This window comes from Halichoerus grypus, chromosome 2 (genome assembly GCF_964656455.1).
Source record: "Halichoerus grypus chromosome 2, mHalGry1.hap1.1, whole genome shotgun sequence".
NCBI lineage: Eukaryota > Metazoa > Chordata > Mammalia > Carnivora > Phocidae > Halichoerus > Halichoerus grypus.
Genome location: NC_135713.1, coordinates 205,310,687 through 205,329,741, shown reverse-complemented (window position 1 = coordinate 205,329,741; position 19,055 = coordinate 205,310,687). Strand labels below are relative to the sequence as shown.

Here is a 19,055-nt window from a genome sequence, read left to right as displayed (position 1 = left end):
CAGAGAATTGGACAAATAGATCAATGGAACAGAACACAGTACCTAGAAATAGACCAAAACAAGTGTGCCCAAGTGAAATAAGCCAGACACAGAAAGAAAATACCTCATGATACCGCTTTTGTGAGGAATCTAAAATAGTCAAACTCATAGAAGCAGAAAGTAGAATGGTAGTTGCCAACAGCTGGGAGGAGGGGAAAATGGGGAGGTATTAGTCAAAGGGTACAAGGTTTCAGTCATGCAAGATGAATAGGTCCTAAGATCTACTGCATATCGTAGGATATCCCAGCCCCTATAGTAAACAGTACTGTATTTTATACTTAAACATTTGCTAAGAAGGTAGATCCCACGTTAAGTGTTATGATAATAATAGTAAAGAAGCTAGGAAGAAACTTTGGAGAAAATAGTTATGTTTGTGCCATAGATTATGGTGATGGTTTCAGGGGCGTGTACTTATCTCCAAACTCAACAAGCTGCATCCATTAAATATGTACAGCTTTTTGTATGTCAATCATGCCTCATTTCAGTGTTTTTTTGTTTTTGTTTTTGTTTTTTTAATGAACCCAAAGAGCTGGAGGAAAGAGAAAAGGGCATGAACTTGATGACTAGCAGCACAGAGTCGGGAACAAACTGGAAATCTCAAGATACAAACACGCCATACACACAACACACACACACACACCCTTAAAAGCGACCTTCAGATCAAGGTGAACAGGGACACCCACGGTCTCCCCTCAAGAAAAGAGAGAAGGCAGACAAGTGCAATGCTCATCCTGTTTCTGCCTGTTCCAGGAAAGAGAATGGTCTTCAAATTGAAAAGGTTAAAACAAAGCACAGGGCATGCCGCAGGAGCTCAGAGGCTGTTTGTTAAATTAAATGCAAAGACGGGACTGCAACCAGATGTAAGCAAAGAGAGAAAAATCGCTACCTGAGCTGCTGTAAATGAGTTCCTTCCCGAGACCCCGATGAATTGCCTCCCCGGGTGTTTAAGCTGCCAGCAGCAATTGTCTTAGAGCTACTGCTGGTAATTTCAAAAAATTATGGAGGGCCAGGGAGGTGTTGAAACACTGGCCATGAACCACACCTGACCTGCTTTTCCAAAAGAAAGGAATAAAAGAAAATTCTAGAAATAATAGGCCAGCAAATGTGTTGTAAATCTTTAGAAAAGGATAAGACTATTAGAGAGTCGGCCCATGAATGCATAAGGGAGGCAACACAAAACTGGAAACTCGCTAAGACTAACACACACCGCACGAATCTTTTTCCCATTTTCAATGAGCTATTAGATTGATGGATCCAAAGAATGTCTCAGGCAAACACACGGATTTGCATAAACATTTGCAGATTAGGTGGTCAAAGACTACATGATAGAACCATAGGGAAATTCATAGCTCGTTGGACGCTGCGCACAGTGTGTCAGCCTGCGAGGAGAGCTGTAGTGGAGGGCCACAGGGCTCTGCTCTGTCCTGGTACCAGTCAGCACTTCTACAGCGGAAGTGGATAGAAGTAGGGGATGTGCTTTTCAAATTTGCAAATGGCATAAACCTGGGAGAGATGCTTAAAATGAATGCTGATAGAGTCGAGACTCAAAAGTAATTAAACGATAAGCCAGAGTGTGCACGAACCAGTGGGTCAAACATTGCCAGAGATCATTCCCATTTGTTATCCCATCATTAGAAGCCAGGGAGGCCTGACCCGACAGAAGGATGCCCCTGTGGGAAGTTGCTGCCAGTGGACAGAGGTGTACACGGGAGCCATTGGGAACACCGCTGGGAAGAGACACCAGCCCGGCGTGGACTGCACTGATAGCAGCGTGGAACCAGCTCATAGAAACCGCAGGCCACGGGGCTCGTCGCAGCCTGAAGCCAGCGTTCAGTTGAAGGACATGAGCAAACACGAGTGCGTTCACGGGAGAGGCCTGGAGGATGAAGGGTCTGGAAACAGGAGGAATGATGAACAGAGTGTCAGCTGGGCCTAGAGGAGAGATGGCCGAGGGGGGACCTCATCACAGGCTGCAGAGAGAAAACAGATGGTTATTGGAAACCCAGAATGAGTGCGGCTGGCCCTGCCTCCCGGGGAAGGGTGCTATAAATCCCGTGGGCAGGAAAATACATCTCACCTGCTCCCTCATCTTGCTGAGGGATGCAGGGGAAAAAGAGGGTCCTTAACAGACTCTTCCAGTCCCTGAAGTGAGGATCCACAGCTGGGGGGGTGGGATGGGGCCCTGGTGAAGAGGGGGAGGTGCGAGACAGCAGGGGCGGGGTGCATCGGCTGGAGAAACACGGAGGGGGCTTGAGTTGGGGAGACTCACGCAGGGCACAAGCAGAGGGATGCGGGTACCCGAGCCACCCGCTGGGGGCTGTCAGGGGTGGGCGGGGATCCCAGTTGCCGGGGAAGCCAAAGGAGGACTAGGAACGGGCTCTGTGAGGTTGAACCTGGGTCGGCTGTCGGGTGTGCGGTGGTGGGAACCTCCCTCCCTCCCCAGCCCAAACATCGTAGCGGCTCACACACGAATGCTCCCCTGAATAACGTTTGGAGGGGATGACCCGTGTTCCTGGGCCAAGGGGATGGTAAGAGGACCACGTGGGGGACACTGAGGTGTCTGCACACAGGGCTTAGTCCCCAGGAAGCTGCAGAGGGAGGTGGGGGCCCACAGGCCAATGAACCCGAGTCTGAGGCAAGCATCTTTAAAGCTCAGGGGACAAAGAGGTCTTACCCGACAGGATGGTGCTGCTGGTTCCCTAAAGAGAAACAGGATGCAGAAGGAGGCCAGGGTGGGGAGAGCCTTCTGATACCAGGCAGAGGGACCTGATGGTGGGCCGGGCTGCAAGTGAGCAGCCATCGATCTCTGCATGGTTTTTAATAGAAAAACAGTAGCCACATGACATGGGCGCCGGAGGGACTCTTGATGATAAAGGATCAAAGACTAGTTTAATTGGCTGAAGTAAAAGAAGGAGGGGGCTGTTTTAGGGGGGCCCGGGGGGCTCAGTCGGTTAAGTGTCTGGCTTCGGCTCAGGTCAAGATCTCAGGGTCCTGGGATCGAGTCCCGCGTTGGGCTCCCTGCTCCTCGGAAAATCTGCTTCTCCCTCTGCCTCTGCCGCTCCCCCTGCTCGTGCTCTCTCTCTCTCCCTCTCTCTCAAATGAATAAATAAAAAAATATTTTTTAAAAAAAGGTGGGAGGTGTTTTGGCTCACATAACTGAAAAGTCTGGAATGTTCCACATGGTTGGACCTCAACGTGTAAACCATATCCTCAGGAACTGCTGTGTCTCACGTCCGCTTTCCTCTGGGCCAGCTTCATTTCCAGGCAGACCCTCCTCAAGCAGTAGCGGAGACAGACTCTCCGGGCTTCCCTCCCACCAGCCTGCCTCGGAGGAAATCAGGAGGACGGAGCTCACTGATTGGCCAGGCCTGGGTCAGCTGACCATGCAGCAGGTGTGAGTGTGAGGGTGGATGTCAGCCCCCCGGACCTGGGGCTTGACCACCTGACACGTGACAAGTTTCCATGTAAGAGTCCACAACTCTACCTCTTGAGTGTTTGTCCCCGATGCAAGGACCCAAAGGAGAGCCAAATACACAGCAAACTGGGCAAAACTGCGGCTTAGTTGATGTTCGAAATACCTTACCAGATTGTCTATAGTTCTTCCTAATTACATTCTTATCAGACTTGATATTCTCATTAGAGTTGCTTATGCATCATTAACTACTGCCTCTCCCCCTTTAAAAAATACTTTTATAAAGATGAGACCAGAACTTTCTTGCTTTGGACCAAATGCCATTTCAAAACTCCTGGTACACAGAGGGGCCCCTGGGTGGCTCAGTCGGTGAAGCGTCTGCCTTTGGCTCAGGTCATGATCCTGGAGTCCTTGGATCGAGTCCCGCATCGGGCTCCCTGCTCAGCGGGGAGTCTGCTTCTCCCTCTGCCCCTGCTGCTCTCCCTGCTTGTGATCTCCCTCTCTCTCTAAAATAAATAAATAAAATCCTAAAAAAATAAAACCAAAAAACCAAAAAACAACAAACAACAACTCCTGGCACACAGAATAAGCGCCAAGTACTCTTCAGAAAAGGCATCAGGTTTCAGACAGGGCAGAACTAGGAAGTTCGGACCATACAACAGCCGGTGTGTCAAAGAAGGATGGAGATCATTACACCACAGCCGCTTGACTGTGCACAGAAATGAGTGTAGCTCCGATTCTGGAAGCAAAGTTCGGGGAGACTCAGAGTTACCCGTGTGCAATCTCTGGCTCCGCGTGGGACCCTGGAGCCACAGGTGCGCCGGGGCCGAGGGGACAGGTGGCCGGGTAAGGCTGGGTGTGAGCCCTGCGCTTCGCACCATAAAGGCTCGGCGGGGAGCAAAAGGTAAAGTCTATCAGGCAAAGCGTTTCGCTGGGATGTTTCGACTCACCTGCCATTTGGGGAAAAAATGTATTCTTGGTACCGAGGGAAGATTTTATTCCCTAATCAGTCACCCGACGTATCCTACGCCATTCTTTCCCTGGAGCCCACTCCTGGCCCCAAACCTCGTTTCTCATCTGGACTCCTGAAACAGCATTCTAATGCTCCCTACGGCTCCCTTGTCCCCTGCTTGTCACCTACACCGCCCCCTGGGCAAACTTTCTAAAAGTCAACTGTGGCCGCTCCTCCTCTTCGGAAAACCCCGTCATAGCTCCACCCACCTCTTCTTCAGAACCCGGCTTCATCCGCGCACAAAGGGGAGCCTTGCACTCATTGGCGGTGCTCCCCATTTCTCCCGCCCCCTGCCCCCGGCAACCACCAATCAGCCTTCCGTCTCTAGGGATGTGCTCATTCTGGACATTTCATATAAAGGGAAACACACTATCCTACCAACTGCAGGTGGGGCTGCGCTTGAACGAGGAGGTGGCTCTGGGACGGAGGGGGAGGGGCGCCTGTGATCTGGAGGCACCAGGAGTCCGAGTTCTTACACTGGCTCTCAGAACACCTTGAGGACAGAGGTTACTTCCATTTAGCAGCTGGGGAGCCTGGGGTCTGGGGATGGTAGAGAGAGGAAGGCGCCCAGGCTGGGCATTAACACCCCCCCACACTCACAACCTCAGTTCCTGGTGGATTTGGCCACTCAAGAAGGTGGGTTTTTCTTCTTCCAGCCATGGTAGAGGGGTGTCCCATCAGTCTCGATGCCTGAGCGTTGGAACAGTTTCGAGAACAGAAGGCAGGACTCCGCAGCACCTCCTAGTTTGAGAAGTTCCTCCTTTCAAGGTTCCTGAAATTTCTTCTACGGCATTTTTCCCCCGCCAGAGAGGCAGCCAAGTTCTGGAAATCAGACCCAGGGAAAGGAAGCCTCAGATTAAACACGAGACCACAGAAGGTGTCCCTGTTCTCCGAAGTCCAAACCTAGCAGGACACAGAAGCTTCCTGGATTTCGGTGTGGGGCTCGTAAGCCCACCTCGTTTGGGGGTGAAGCGAACACCCCGTGGGGCTGTTAATTCCTCATTAGCCTGATCCAGCTGTGAGCACAGCACTGGCCCAAGAGGGCTCGCTCAGATCCCCAGACCAGGGCCGTGTGAAAAGGGTGGAAAGCAACTTAAAGGGTTCTTGGACCTCAAATTGCTCTTACAAAACAACATTTTTAGGAGTTAAGCAATTAATCCAAACACACATGGATTCAATTTCCTTCAAGCAGAAATGGCTTAAAAACCAAGGCAGAAAAATGCTCAGGGACATATCCCCTCTGAGTTCAGTGTTCCTCCAGCGTGTGGGAAGAACCCGAGGAGCTATTGCACTACCCCCCCGCGCCCCCCAAAGGCACCGGAGCCTCCCTGCCCCCCTCTGTCTTGGTGGAGGGAGAGGAGCCACGTGCCAGCCCGCTGCACTGCGCCTGGGTTTGAGAAGGAAGGAGCTAATTCCCAGAGTGGGGGACAGGCAGGGACCAGGGCCCCCGCTTTCATGTGGACTGTCTTTGGGCAAACAGGACACGAACGAGAAAATGGAACAAAGACCCCGGCTGGATTGCAGCACCATTTCTCCACGGAATGCTTCCTTCCCCTGGTTTTCCTTGAGGCGAAGGAAGGGGTTTCAAGGCAAATGTTTGCTTCCCCCTTGCAGAGTTTTATGACTTGGCCTCAACTATTCACTCGGGAGACCAGCGATTTAATAGAATTATGTTGAGACCTTTAATTGACCTCGCCAAACAAAGGAAATTAAACACAAGATGATGTTTACATAAAACTTCTAAGGTCAAATGGGAAACAAGCCATCCGCTCCAAACGCAGAAGGACACGAGGACTTAGAGCTCTGTCCTCTCTCGGGTCCCACGTTCTGGGGAGAGGAGGGAGCGTTGGGGGGGTGGGCACGCCAGGCTCAGCCACTGGCCTGTGTCCCCAGCAAGCGGCGTCCCTCGGTTCCCATCTGGAAGGTTGGGGGAGAGGTGAAATAATAGGGAGTTTAGAAAGCTAAATGTATATGAAAGAATTATAGCTTTGAAAAACTATTAAGCACCATGCCAGTGTTCATCACTGTCACCTGCCAAGGGACATGGTCGGCTCTAAGGGAAGCCATAGTCCTCAACAGGGCCCAGGGCCTCACCCAGACCTGCACACTCCCCAAGCCCTCACCTCCTCACCCCTCACTGTGCCCACGGCAGCTCCCTTCTGTCTCTTGAGGGCCAGGCAGATTCCTGCCTCTGGGCCTTTGCACCTGCTATTCCCACTGCCCTGACCGCTCTTCTCCAAGACATGCTGTGGGTCTTTGCTCAAAGCCCCTTGTTTAGCTCCCCTAGAGGCCCGTTTCAGCACTGCCCTCCTTCCCCTCCCCCCCCCCACCGCCAGGCCCTCTCTGCTTCCCCTCTGCTTTGTTTTTCTTCGTGCAAACTCTCACCTTCTTTCTCTTTCTTTTTTTTAAAAAAGATGTTATTTTTAAGTCATCTCTACACCCAATGTGAGGCTCAAAGCCACAACCCCCAGAGCAAGAGTTGCACGCTCCACCGACTAAGCCAGCCGGGCGCCCCCCAAACTCTCCTTCTGAGAAGCACTGCATTTCTGTCTCATTATTGCTGCCTGTCTCCTCCAGGATGTCAGCTCTGTGAGAACAGGGCTTTATTCGTCCTTGCTCACCGTTGGACCTCGGTGTGCTTGCTGGCTGGCACAGGCATTTGATAAAGGTTGAGTGAATGAGCAAAAACACTAGCAAAGAGGTCCAACCCTGCTTGGGAGGCGAGATGCTGAGGGGAGGGTCCGTTGGCTGGAGGAGTCTGGCGTCTGCCCCTCCCTTCCTCCTGGGGGTGGGGCACAGTGCCCCGAGCTCGCCCCAGGCCTTCAGGGACCCACGGCTCCCAGGGTACAAGTTGGCCTGGGACCCAAGGATCTCCTTCCCTGAGCAAGGGTCTGTGCCTGTTCATGTTCTCACTGGGGGGCTGGCAGCCCAGCCTCCTGGGCGGTCGCCGCCTGCCTCTCCCCGTGTCACCTTGAGTGCCTTCCCCTTTTTGTGCACGCTCAGCAAATGGCACCAGGGTCTCTGGCTGGGAAGGCTGTCCTCAGGCTGCTGGAGGCTGGTTGGCAAGAGGACTGAAAGTGCTCGGGAATCTATGTCTCCCCCTCTCATGACACATGGTCAGCTCCTGAGCCCCTGACTGGGACCGTGCTCAGCTGTGACCTTAGTCTCCAAACCGCGGTGGCCTCAGCCTGATACCGTCCCCTTGTGTGGCCTTGTTCCTCAGTCTCACTCCCCACGCACCTGCTCTGCTCTCTGCGGACACCTCCTGACACGCCCTTGGGGTGCAGATCCTCCTCTCAGGACCTGCTCGTGGGGCCCCAGCCTGCGACATACCTTGCGGGGTCCTGCGAATCATAGTCCGATGGGGGCGCATACATGTCCGGCGCGTGCTGTGCGCCTTCACCCACTGAGCCCTCAGCAGGTCCCAAGGAAGGCACATCATTGCTCCTTTTTAAACGATGAGGGGGCGCCTGGGTGGTTTAGTCGGTTGAGCAACTGACTCTTGATCTCCGCTCAGGTCTTGATCTCAGGGTTGTGAGTTCAAACCACATGTTGGGCTCTGTGCTGGGCCTGGAGGCTGCTGGAAAAAAAAAAAGAGAGAGAGGGAAACCTGATGCCCAAGGTCACATGGTAAAGGGCAGCAGCAACATTCGAATCCACAGGAGTCCCCCCTGATCTGCGGGGCAGGAGGGGGCGGGGTGTGTTCCAAGACCCCCCAGGGGACCCCTGAAATGTCAGATGGTACAGAACCCTATGTGTGTGTACTGTGCTCTTTCCCCTACACTCATACCTATGATAACGTGGAATTTACAAATCAGACACAGGAATAGATTAACAACATTAATAATCAAATAGAACAATTATAACAATATACTGTAATAAAAATTATGTCAATGAGGTCTCTCTATCTTGCTGTCCCGTATTCCCCCTTCCTCTTGCTGTGGGATGATAAACTGCCCCGTGATGAGAGGAGGTGATGTGAGTGACGGCAGCTACTCTTGACCTTCTGATCATCTGTGTCCAGGCTGCGGAAGGCCAGCCCGCGGATAAGGGGACGCGGCCTGGAATGTGTGTCCCGCCACGGCGTCCTGCTCCCTGCAGAAGGCAGCAGTTGTGAACCGCGTCTCTTACTTCTCAGCATACAATGTTTCAGATGAGAGCGCAGGTGTGCTTTTTCTTTCCACCCGACACATTTTTAAAAACTTTCGTGTACTTCTTCTCTTGAAAATGGAAGAGACTAAACATGGTGCTCCATCCCATCCCTGCAGAATTTGCTCCACGAGAAGAAAAAAAAAAAAATCATCCTGCCATATTTTTAACTGATTGCTTGCTTGTGCCTGTTTGGTGAGATTTATTCTCTCATTAATCACTGCCCTCCCTTCATTCATGTTAAATATAAAATTGATTAGGAAAGATCCCCATCATGGTTAAAAAAATAATTAGCTGCTACATCATGTTGCCCACAGTGCGACAGAAAAGAGTGATTAAATTAGGAATATTAAAACCCCATTAATCTGCTCTCAACTTAAGCCTCGCTTGTTCATCTCACAGTGGTGCTTATTATTTCTGACGCTGAAAGATATTTGAATTACCAGCTGCAACAAGGTCACTCGCTGAAAGATGTCAGGTCAGCCATTAGTCAAACGGGGAGAGGCGACCCAAAGGGAGGGCTGGAGGCCCTTCCTCACGGATGTCTTCCGATGCCGCGACATCGGGCCGAAACGCGGGGACACCCCACGCCCAGGCTGGCCGGCGGCACAGGTGCGCCCCTGCTCTCCATCACCCTCGGCGGGCCACCTGTGACCTTAGGGACCTCCACGGCGTCCTCTGTCCCTCCACCCCCGGGCCTCCTCCTCTTGTGTGTGGGAGCTCACAAGCCACACTCCCATGAGAGCCGTCCCACCAAGAACGGCAGGGGTCTCCTGTTGGACGTGTGTACGTGCCCGGCTGGGGCTGAGCTGTGCCCATCTTCTGTCTCGTCCAGTGTCACAGCCCCGTGAGGAGGCCAGCGCTGTCCTCGCAGCACCTGGCCGAGGGTGCGCACTGGCAAGGGGCAGAGCCGGTGCTCGGGCTGGTCTGCTGGGCTGCATCCGTGGGGACAATCTCAGCCCCTCGAGACGCTCCTGCAGCTCACAGGGACTGGGGTCCGCAGGCCTCCCTTCGAGAGCGTGCAGCTGTGCCCAGGCAGACGGATGTGGTCTGTTTTGCACGACTTAACCATTAAATGAACAGCAATTACACAGCGTCTGCCACTGCAAAGCTGGGTGAGAGAGCCTGGCTGAGCCCCTGCAGTGTCGCCCGCAGCACGAGGGACAAATCACCAGCAGGGGAAGGAGGCCTGCTCACCCCCTCATCTTCCTTTTGAGTAAAAATTTAGCTACTCTCTGCCTCTAGCTGTCTATGTCTGAATTTATTTCTGAAAACACCTCTTGTTGCTAAAGAACCCGATCACCCCAAATCCATCACTCCTCTGGCTCCAGAGGAAGGAGGAGGGAAGGTGCTTCTGTTGGCAGCCTCGCGCATGCTGACCACCCGAGGGTCCCATCTCCTGGGCCTGTGCGTCCCGGGGTCTGCGCTCCGGGTACACACAGCCAAGGTGTCTCCCCAGAGCAGCTGGAAGTGGTCGCATTGAGAGGGCACAGGTGAGTGGTGCTGGCGATGGGAGGTGGGGTCCCCTCAGGGGGTCAGGGTCCGGAGCAGGGCTGAACTGGGGTTGGGACTAAGCCTCATGGGAGGAGCTCCATAGATACTTCCCAAATGAATGAATAAAGCCAGGGATGGGAGCTGGGATATCAGCACTAGTGCAGGGAAGAGAGAGATTTGGGGCCAGGGGTTCAGAGGAGGGGATGCTTGGGGGCGGGCATGCTGGCCTTCTCGTTGGGTCCTGGTCCTGTCAATCTTTGTCTGACCTTCCCATGCCTCTCTGATGCAAAACTGCGCTGTCCTGGCCTCAGCCAGCCGGAGAGCACCTCCTCCTCATCCCCAGGAGCACTGAGTCACTTCCCTCGGAGCCTTCCCCTCCAGGGCCAGCTGACTCAGCCCACAAGAGGTCAGATTTCCTGCTGCCTCCGTCCCATGTCCTGCCCCAAGCGGGCACAGCCCTGCCATGACCTCGGTGGCCCCTTCCCACCCCTGATCACCCACCTGCAGGCCCCTGGGACCCCACTCCGGGCACCCACGCCTCACAGCACACCCCTCTCTCGGTTCGCTGAGTGCCTGGGGCCCCCGTGCTCAGTCGAGGCTGTTGAGCTGAATCCAGTGGGGCTGGAGACCCCTTGGGCTACATCCTTCATTTCACTGATGAGGAAGCAAAACCCAGGTGGTCACCGATCTTGAGCTGCTCGCACAGCTGGCTGGTAACGGGCTGCTCGGGAGAAGTGCACGCGGCTTACTTAAAAGCAGAGGAATTCAGACTTGATAGAAAGGGTTTTCTCCACAAGGAATGCCTGGAACAGTCCAGAGTTGGTTCCTGTTACACAGTGTTCTCTGTCTCGTTTTGATGCTTACCAGATGCGTCGGCCAGGGACTGGCCCAGGGGAAGATGCTTTTGGACTTGGGCACCACGGCTTGTCCCAGATAACCAGAGTCACGTGCCGGCCACAGGGCCAGAGACGGTGCGCGGATCCTGAGCCAAGCAGGCCGGCAGGCCCCTCCTAGACGGCGGGGAGAGGGCTCCCCCACCCCCTCCAGGTTGTCCCTACCCTTGCTGTGGCCCCAGCCCAGAAGCACTCAGCTGGATTACTGGAAAAAACGAAGTCGCAAACCTGTGAAAACAGTCCCTACTCCTAGCGAATTCCTGAGCCTGGCTATTTATAGAGGCGGTTTGGATCAGCCTGCGGCCCTCCCTCCAGGTCTCCTCGGAGCCTCCATGGAATCTACACAGAGGGAGCATGTGACAGGTCGGACAAAGAGGCTCTGTGGTGCACGGGCTCCGGAGCCCCAGGCAAAGGCTGCCTACGCGGAGCCAAGAATCGGGTTTTATTTGCCACTGGCCTGCCATTTTTAAGGGCACAGAACACATTTGTGTCAGCCCCGCTCTCCTGGATGAGGTCCGGAGCAGGGCCAGACCTCAGACTTCTCGGAAGGCTGGCATCCTCCAGGCTGGGGACCAGGCTCGGCCACAGCTCAGAAGAGCGCGTTTAGGCCCTTTGTCTCCAGCACACACACCTGGGGGAGAATTGTAAATGATCTGGGGACCCTCAGTCAGATAGGTCCATTCAATGGCATAAAATATCCTAGAGAACAAGTATTTCATTGGTGACTTCTGGGAAAAGGACATTGTAAGAATCAGAGAAACATCCTAAAGGCTCTTTATGATCGGCTGGATAGACCCACAGGGCCCAGTGAAGAGGAGAGCGGCCCCCCATCCCCACCTCCGCCCTCCCAGGAGCACAAGGCCGACCTTGTTTTTGGTCGGGACAGTGCATGCATGTCACATTGTAGGAATCAGGAGGCAGCCAGAAGGCAAGGTCAAAGAGGCAAGGTGGAGAGCCTCGGAAAAGTACCCCGCCCTCCGACGGCTGCCTGAAGTCCCTGTGTTTAGCCAGAACCAGAAGAAGCAAAAGGAAATAAATTTGTCGCCTGCTCTTGGCTAATGATCTTTGAAGAGGACAGGAGCATTTAATGCTTCTGTGTTCTTAGCAGGGAGGGTGACCCGGGTGGACAGGGGCAGCCCCAGAAGGTGACAGTTCAGATTTCAGAGGGATGGGTTAGTGCTGTCATTTAGAGTGTGACATGGGGACAGAGTTGTGGGAGGGCTGGGGGCTCTGAGAGGATCCTTCACACTCGGAGTCTGTGTGGGCAGTGAGGGGGCAGGGAGAGAAGCTGTGAGCCCGCCTCCCGTGGAGCTGGGCACCGGGGGTGCCTCATGCCAGCAGGGGACCTCAAGACAGGGGAAGTCTGTGCCCACACAGGAAGGTGTCGCACCTGTGGACCTTGACTGGACCAGCCTGACGCTGGGAAGCACGAGGGAAAGGGGCCTGGGGAGGGTGGGAAGTGTTCAAGCGACGCACAGGAAGTCCAGTCCAGACTGGAGGGCACCAACAAATGCTTTGACTGAGTCCAGTGTCATGAGTGGCCCCAGATGAGCCCAGCAGACCCAGCGCAAGAGTCTGCACTTGAACTCAGAGGACACGGACCCCAGGTCTCGCCCTGCCATTCACTGGCTATGTGACCTCCTTACAATCTTGGACTTCAGTCTCTGCATCTGTAAATTGGGCGGATGAGTCATTGTGAGGGGTGAATGAGCCTGGCATACAGTAGGCACTCAATAAATGCCCGGTGAGCCTGGATCACCGCAGCTTTGTATCATTTATATACCGGGAGGACCCATGCACCCTCCCTGGGCAGGGGGGGCTTTACATTCAGTTACATTTAAAATTACATTAGAAAGTTTCAGAAAGATTTAAAACAAGAGTCCCAAAGAAAATGGGAGACAAAGATTGATTTAGAAATTTGGCCTCAACTCAAAAGGGTGTGATACATTGCAAAATACCACCCCCAATCCTAATCCCCAGAACCCGAGATAGGACCTTATTTAGAGAAAGGGTCTTTGCAGATGTGATTAAGGGTCTTCGGATGAGGAGATTATCCTGGATTCTCTGGGTGGACCCTAAATGCCATTGCCGGGGTCCTTATAAGAGAAAGGCAGAGGGAGGTTTGGAACAGCCACCCCGAGGAGAAGGCCATGTGACCACGGAGGCAAATCCTGCAGGGACAGGCCCACAGGCCAAGACCGGTGGGAGCCAGCGGGGGCTGAAAGAGCCAGGAAGCATTCTCCCCTGGAGGGAGCACGGCCCTGCCGACATCCTGACTTCAGACTTCAGGCCTCCAGAGCTGCAAGAGTCCATTTGTGTTGTTTTAAGCCCCCAGGTTTATAGTAATTTGTTACAGCAGCGACAGAAAACCGATGCAAAAGGGAAAACAAGCTTGTCTCAAGGAGCCCTTCACGAAAAATGTGAAGGCAGAGGCAGAGGAGACATGACCTGCTCACCCCAAGACAGACAGGGGACCAAGAAGGGGACTAAGAGCTGAACCCCAGGACTAAGGCCTGGCACCCTGCCCTCGCCTTCCACCGAAATTCCTCTCCGTGCACACGCTTCAGGTGGGGCTGACTCCCTGCCTCATTTTGTCCTTCTACAGGCACAGACTTTCATCCCCCTTTGGCAGAGGGTGGCTTCTGGGGGTGCTGACTGCCCCCAAGCACCTTGCCTTAGCTTTGGAAAAAGCCCTGAGGCAGCACTCGGGGTTGGGGGACCTCCTGTGGGACAGGAGGGTGCACAGTTGTACCATCGCGAGGCTCACTGGCGGGCCAGGAGGATTTGGGCGGGAAAGTGCTATTCCTTCACCGACCGCCTGACCCCACATGGATCCACATGTCAGGCACGCCCTGTGATCGGTGCAGGTCTGTCCAACGAGCAATTAGGAAAGAACAGACGGTCTTAAAGCTGGTAAATCAAGGGTCTGGAGTGGCCAGGACCTGCCACGAGAGGAGCCCACCTGGGAAGGAAGCTAACACAGAGGAGCTCAGAGGGGGAGACAAAGAGACACCTGGTCCTGACCATAGTGTTTGAGTACCAGGATCCAGCCAGACCTGAAGCTATTGAAGCCAATGAATTTTCCTTTTCCTTATTTGAGTTTGGGATTTGGGTCACTTGCAACCAAAGACTCCTGATTAATACAGCCCCTGCCATGTTCTCACTTAATCTCCTCTGCAAGGACAGGAAGGAACCTGGGACAGAACTCAGGCTTGGTCTAAATCAAAAGCTCATGATCATTTTTTCCTCGCCCTCCAGGTCTGAGCTAAGCTGAGATACAGCTGAGAAGAGAGCCAGTCATCACCAGCTTGTGCCTGAAATCTTTGCTTTTCCCCCCTGCTCTCCATAAGTGACCGTAGGTGACTACTGTTTATTCAGTAACTATTTTGATGAAGCACAATTCTGAGCTCATGTTCATTGTCCAAGATTAAAAAGCCAAGATCAAGCACATTTTCCTTGCTGCTGGAGACCTGGACCTCTGGGACAAGGTCCTAGATTCCAACAGTCTGCCTCTGGGGACCAGGCTGGTGGCATCACCTTGCCTCAGGGATAGTCCTTGCCAAGCTGTCCAAGACCCTCGCACTCTAACAAAGGAATCCTGCCCTTGCCTGGTGGGCAGCGTCTGTGCACCCTGCCGGGGAGAAAGGGAGGGCAGTTTGCCCCCAGCGGGTGCAATCCTAGAGGGAAAGCAATGTCAAGGACGTGTCCCTTTAAAAACATCCTGAGGCGAATCCTCCCTTGACTTTCGGGACCAGCAAAGGTGGCTGCTACGAGAGCCACCGGAGGGACAATGAACACAAGCTCACCTACCACCCCAGCCCAGCTCCGGACCCTACTCTAGTCCCTCTCCAGAGGGAAGAAGCACGTCTTCAGTAACATCTGCCCTCGATGGGGCTCAGGGTCTCTGTGGCTCTCTTCTGTTTCCAAAATCTGTCTCAGCCCAGCTTGTCACTGGATGGCAGCCTTTGCAGCCCCTTCTGGTTCTAAAGCCTCTGATGACAGGACTTGCCTGCCCGACCTGACAACGCTGGGCCGAACATCTGTGCCCAGGAGCTGGGGCTACAGCAGTGATGAGAGGCCTCCTGATGGTCATGGTGATGAGTCAGAGCAGGAATTTGGCTCCAGACAGCAAACTCCTTCTTACCCGAAGTCCCGGAGGCCAGCCACCGGGTCCTCTGTTCACTCCGGGCGGGGCGAGATCCCACGGGACCCTCATTAACACTTGTTGACTGGCTCAGCTCTGAGAGGCTCCTAATTGCAGTGCCCGCCCTGGGGGAATAGAACAGCTTCCCTCCGACCCAAGGATAGGGGATGAGATGGTCAGGGAGGCCCTGAATGGTGCATCCTGACCAAGCTGTGGTCCTGCAGAGAGAGAATCAGTCTGTGCTGGGAATGAGAGCTGCAAGTTTTGCTGGGGACCGAGGCTCACCCGGCGCACGGTATCCCAGCAGACAGCCCGGCGGAGCCGAGGGGAGGGCAGGATGCACCGCTGGTGACTCTGGGGAAGCTGGTGAAGTCAGAGGGAAGCCGGCCCCACTCTGCTCCACAACCACATTTTCTCCAACACAAAACCCTGCCAAGAAGCTTCCATCGGGGGCTTCTCGCCGACCGGCTCGTCCCGGGACTGTCTGGGCAGGCCCCCATCACCCCGGTTTCTTGCATAGAGACGATTGCTGCCCTGCTCTCCCGAGCAGACTAAATCCAGGTCACGTTCATAAAAACAACGCAGCATTTTATTTTGCGGTTTCCACCAACGACTCACCACGCCTCTACCACCTGTTATCACAAGGTCGGGTCAGACGGCCGCAAACGCCCCTCAGGGAGGAGCAGGCCGGGCAGGCTCCAGGGAGAGAGGGCTGGTCTGACCCCTTCCCTGCCTCCCCTGCCTCCTGGACCTGGGGACTGTGTGGGGAGAGGCAACCGCAGAGGCCCACGTGCAAAGAAATCTCGATCATCTGCCAAGCTCAGGCCTGAACCAGTCACGATGGACACTTTACTGTTTGTTCTCTTCGGATAAAGAGGAGGGGGAAAATGTTTTGAGTCTGATGCCATTTTTGTATTTCAGACACAAAACACACAAAACCAAATGAAAACAAATCCCCTATGCCCTGGCTCTCTTTTGTCCCAGCTAAGCTAGATCCAGCTGGCTTACCAGGCAGCAAGAGACTGGAGTCACGGGGCCAGCCCAGAGAGGGCGGGTGGGATGCTCACCACCTCCTGTCCCCTGCAGCCATCCAGGTGCCCGCACACCCAGAGGGCTGCCCCTCCCTCGTCCAGGTACCTTCTCCAGCGGCAGACAGGTATAGGCTGCGAAGAGCAAGAACATTCCTGGAGGGAATGAGTCTCACTACAGAAGAAAAGGTGACAGAATAGCAGTGGTCATCTGTAATCAGAGAGCGAGCCAGAGCTTGGGCAGGGCCACCCAGGGGAGCCACTTCAGAAATAAGCGCTTGGGCAGCAAGAGGGAGGCGGATGCCATGCACCCAGCTGTTCGTTTCCGGGAAGGAGCCATCCGCCCCACATCGAAAATGCCAGACGGGGTGACTCGGCTGTTAGCTCCTGTCCCGCCCCACCAGATACCTGGGGGGACCTCGGCTGTGAGGTCACAGGAAGGGTTTCTGGGTTCGTCCTAAAACAGCTGGGGTGGCCCCAGTGACTGGTCCCCTTCTGGGGTCCGGGCTGTGCTGGGTTCACTGCGGCCTGAAATGAACTAACCAGGTCCTTGCTTTGGAGCATAGAGGTTAGGGACCCTTGGACTCTTCACGTGTAACTGCTCAGAGCTGGACACTATCCAGCGTCCATCTCGATGATAATTCTGCAGCTTCAGCTCTTGCTCTGCCTGATTTCCCACAGCACAGACCCGGGGGTGCTAGGGGCAAGCGGCTGGCCCTCCTCGAGGCACAACAAAGTTCCTCGTGCTCTTACCCACAGATACGGCTTCTGTCTCCTCTCTGCGTGCACTCTCCTTCTGGAGCCAACCTGCCCTGAAGCTGCCCGGGGTTTGGGCAGAACCAGAACAATCCCCATGTGGAGTTGCATCAGGAAGGGTCCCCCACTCCACACCAGAGACGAGCATTTGATGGGATTCGGTATCTAACCCCCCAGCCGTTCCTGTCCACCCCACGAGCACAGACTGCGCCCCAGACTCGAAGCTGCCTCTCCATCCCCGCCTCCTGCTCAGCCCCTTGGCCGCCCCCACTCCCTGCAGACCGACTGGCTCGCTCTTTCTGGCAGAAGAGGGCATCTTTGTGAGGCAGCTCTGGTCGGTGCTAGGTTGCTGCAAAGCACCCGCACTTTCCTTCCACTGTAGTCCTTGTGGTGGGAGTGGGGAGATGGTCTGCTCTCTGCAGAACCAGTCCAAACCAAACCCAAGCCAAGCCTGGCTTACTTTTGCACCTTACAAACAGGTGGGCATACATGCCAATGCAGAGACACAGCATGACCAGCTTATATTTCCTCCCCCTGGGTAGAGGAGCAGAACAAGAGAAATTTGGGGGCGATTGTATTAGCCATGCACCGCAGAAGAAAGTCCCAGGAATGATTGACCCAGCATCAGAATCAGCAGTGAGGCATCCACCGTTGAAGGTGTAAGGAGAAGCCTGTGCTGTGGATTCCGAGTGGGCGTGAAGCAGAACCACACGAAGGTAGGTGTGTGCAAACAGGTGCTGTTGGGAGCAAGCTACGGGGCCAGCCCACCGGAGCAGGACTCAGCCTGCCACGGCCGGGTTGTGTGGCTTGTGAAGCCACTTAACTTCTCTGGGCTTCATCTTCCTTTGTCCAAAGAGCTGGCCGGACCTGACCTTCTGTTTTCTTTCCAGCTCTAATGTCTTTGATTTAATGACCAGGAATCATGGAAAGTAAGGATTATTAGAGAGAACACATGATGACCACCTGCTTATTTCTTTAAATCTTGCTCTCTCTCTCTGTTATCCCTTAATTCAAATAATCAGGAAAATCTGTTTAAGTTATTATGCTCGTCTTGGGATGCCTGGGTGGCTCAGTCAGTTAAGTGTCTGCCTTTGGCTCAGGTCATGATCCCAGGGTCTTGAGATCAAGCCCCGTGTCTGGCTCCCTGCTCAGTGGGGAGCCTGCTTCTCCCTCTGCGGGAGGGTGCTAGGGCCCCTGCTTATGCTCTCTCTCTCTCTCAAATAAATAAATAATCTTTAAAAACAAATTCCATACAACCATGGAAATATTTCCAATAATATTTTTTAAAAATTGGAAAGTATTCATAGTGTAAACACGCCCACAAACATGACCACATCTGCAATGGGTATCGCTAATTGCATGTGGCATTCTTTCCTCTTGGAGATTGGATTCAGGCTCAGAATCCTACTGAACACTGCACTCAGAAGAGCCCCCCACCCATCAGTTATAATTGGATGACATCTACTAGCGACCTCAGTATGAGATCCTTCAGTGACAAGTCTAACGGTCAAGGTCAAGGAGGAAAAAGGAAGCTAAATGAAAGTTTGATAGCTCAAATCAAAGAAGGTCAAGTGAAGGTGAATGCAGGGTTATGATAGTAGAGTCGTTTCCTAGGGTGAGGTGATTGGAAATGTAATACATTTCCTGCTGCTTTGGTTGGAATTGTAGGAACAGAACATTGTTCTTTTGAGACAAATTTAAAAGGTTTTGGGTTTTCCTTGTTTCCCCATTCCTGTTGGGGGATGGTCCTGGAAGGCGTAGCTGCTTGAGAATGCCAGACTCTCTTAGTTGTTTGAGAATTGATAGGCTTTTAGGGGAAACTCCCCCAAAAGTAGGTTTGCCCCAGACCAAACATGACTGTGATGTCTCTGGGCTAGCAGACAGAGGACCAGGGTCCCCCTGGGCACCTTGCAAGGGAGGCTGGGAGGAGCCGTTTGCCTCGTCCCTCCTCATGGAGGACGGGTGCTCTGAGGACAGGGAGATTAAGAGGCTGAGCCATGGAAATCTACGGACCACACGGGAGCAGGCGGAGGTAATCCCGCTGCCGGGTGACACCTGGGCCCACGGCCTGCTGGGGATGATGGAGGGACTTCTCCTGGCGGCCATGCATCCCTTCCCCCAACAGACA

General features: G+C 53.9%; 1 long non-coding RNA gene across 4 annotated transcripts in view; it reads right to left on the bottom strand.

Annotated features, from left to right (window-relative positions):
• Positions 1-441: 441 nt before the first annotated feature.
• Positions 442-19,055, bottom strand: part of LOC118547160 (uncharacterized) — a 62,273-nt gene continuing 43,659 nt past the window's right edge. For 2 of the 4 annotated variants that reach the window (XR_004922963.2, XR_013445243.1), the window contains exons 3-5: positions 7,704-8,043; positions 2,714-5,285; positions 442-2,009 (exon numbers count right to left, since the gene is read on the bottom strand). This is a non-coding gene — a long non-coding RNA (uncharacterized LOC118547160). The remainder of the gene's footprint in view (positions 2,010-2,713; positions 5,286-7,703; positions 8,044-19,055) is intronic. The other 2 variants (XR_013445242.1, XR_013445244.1) reach the window with 1 other exon arrangement.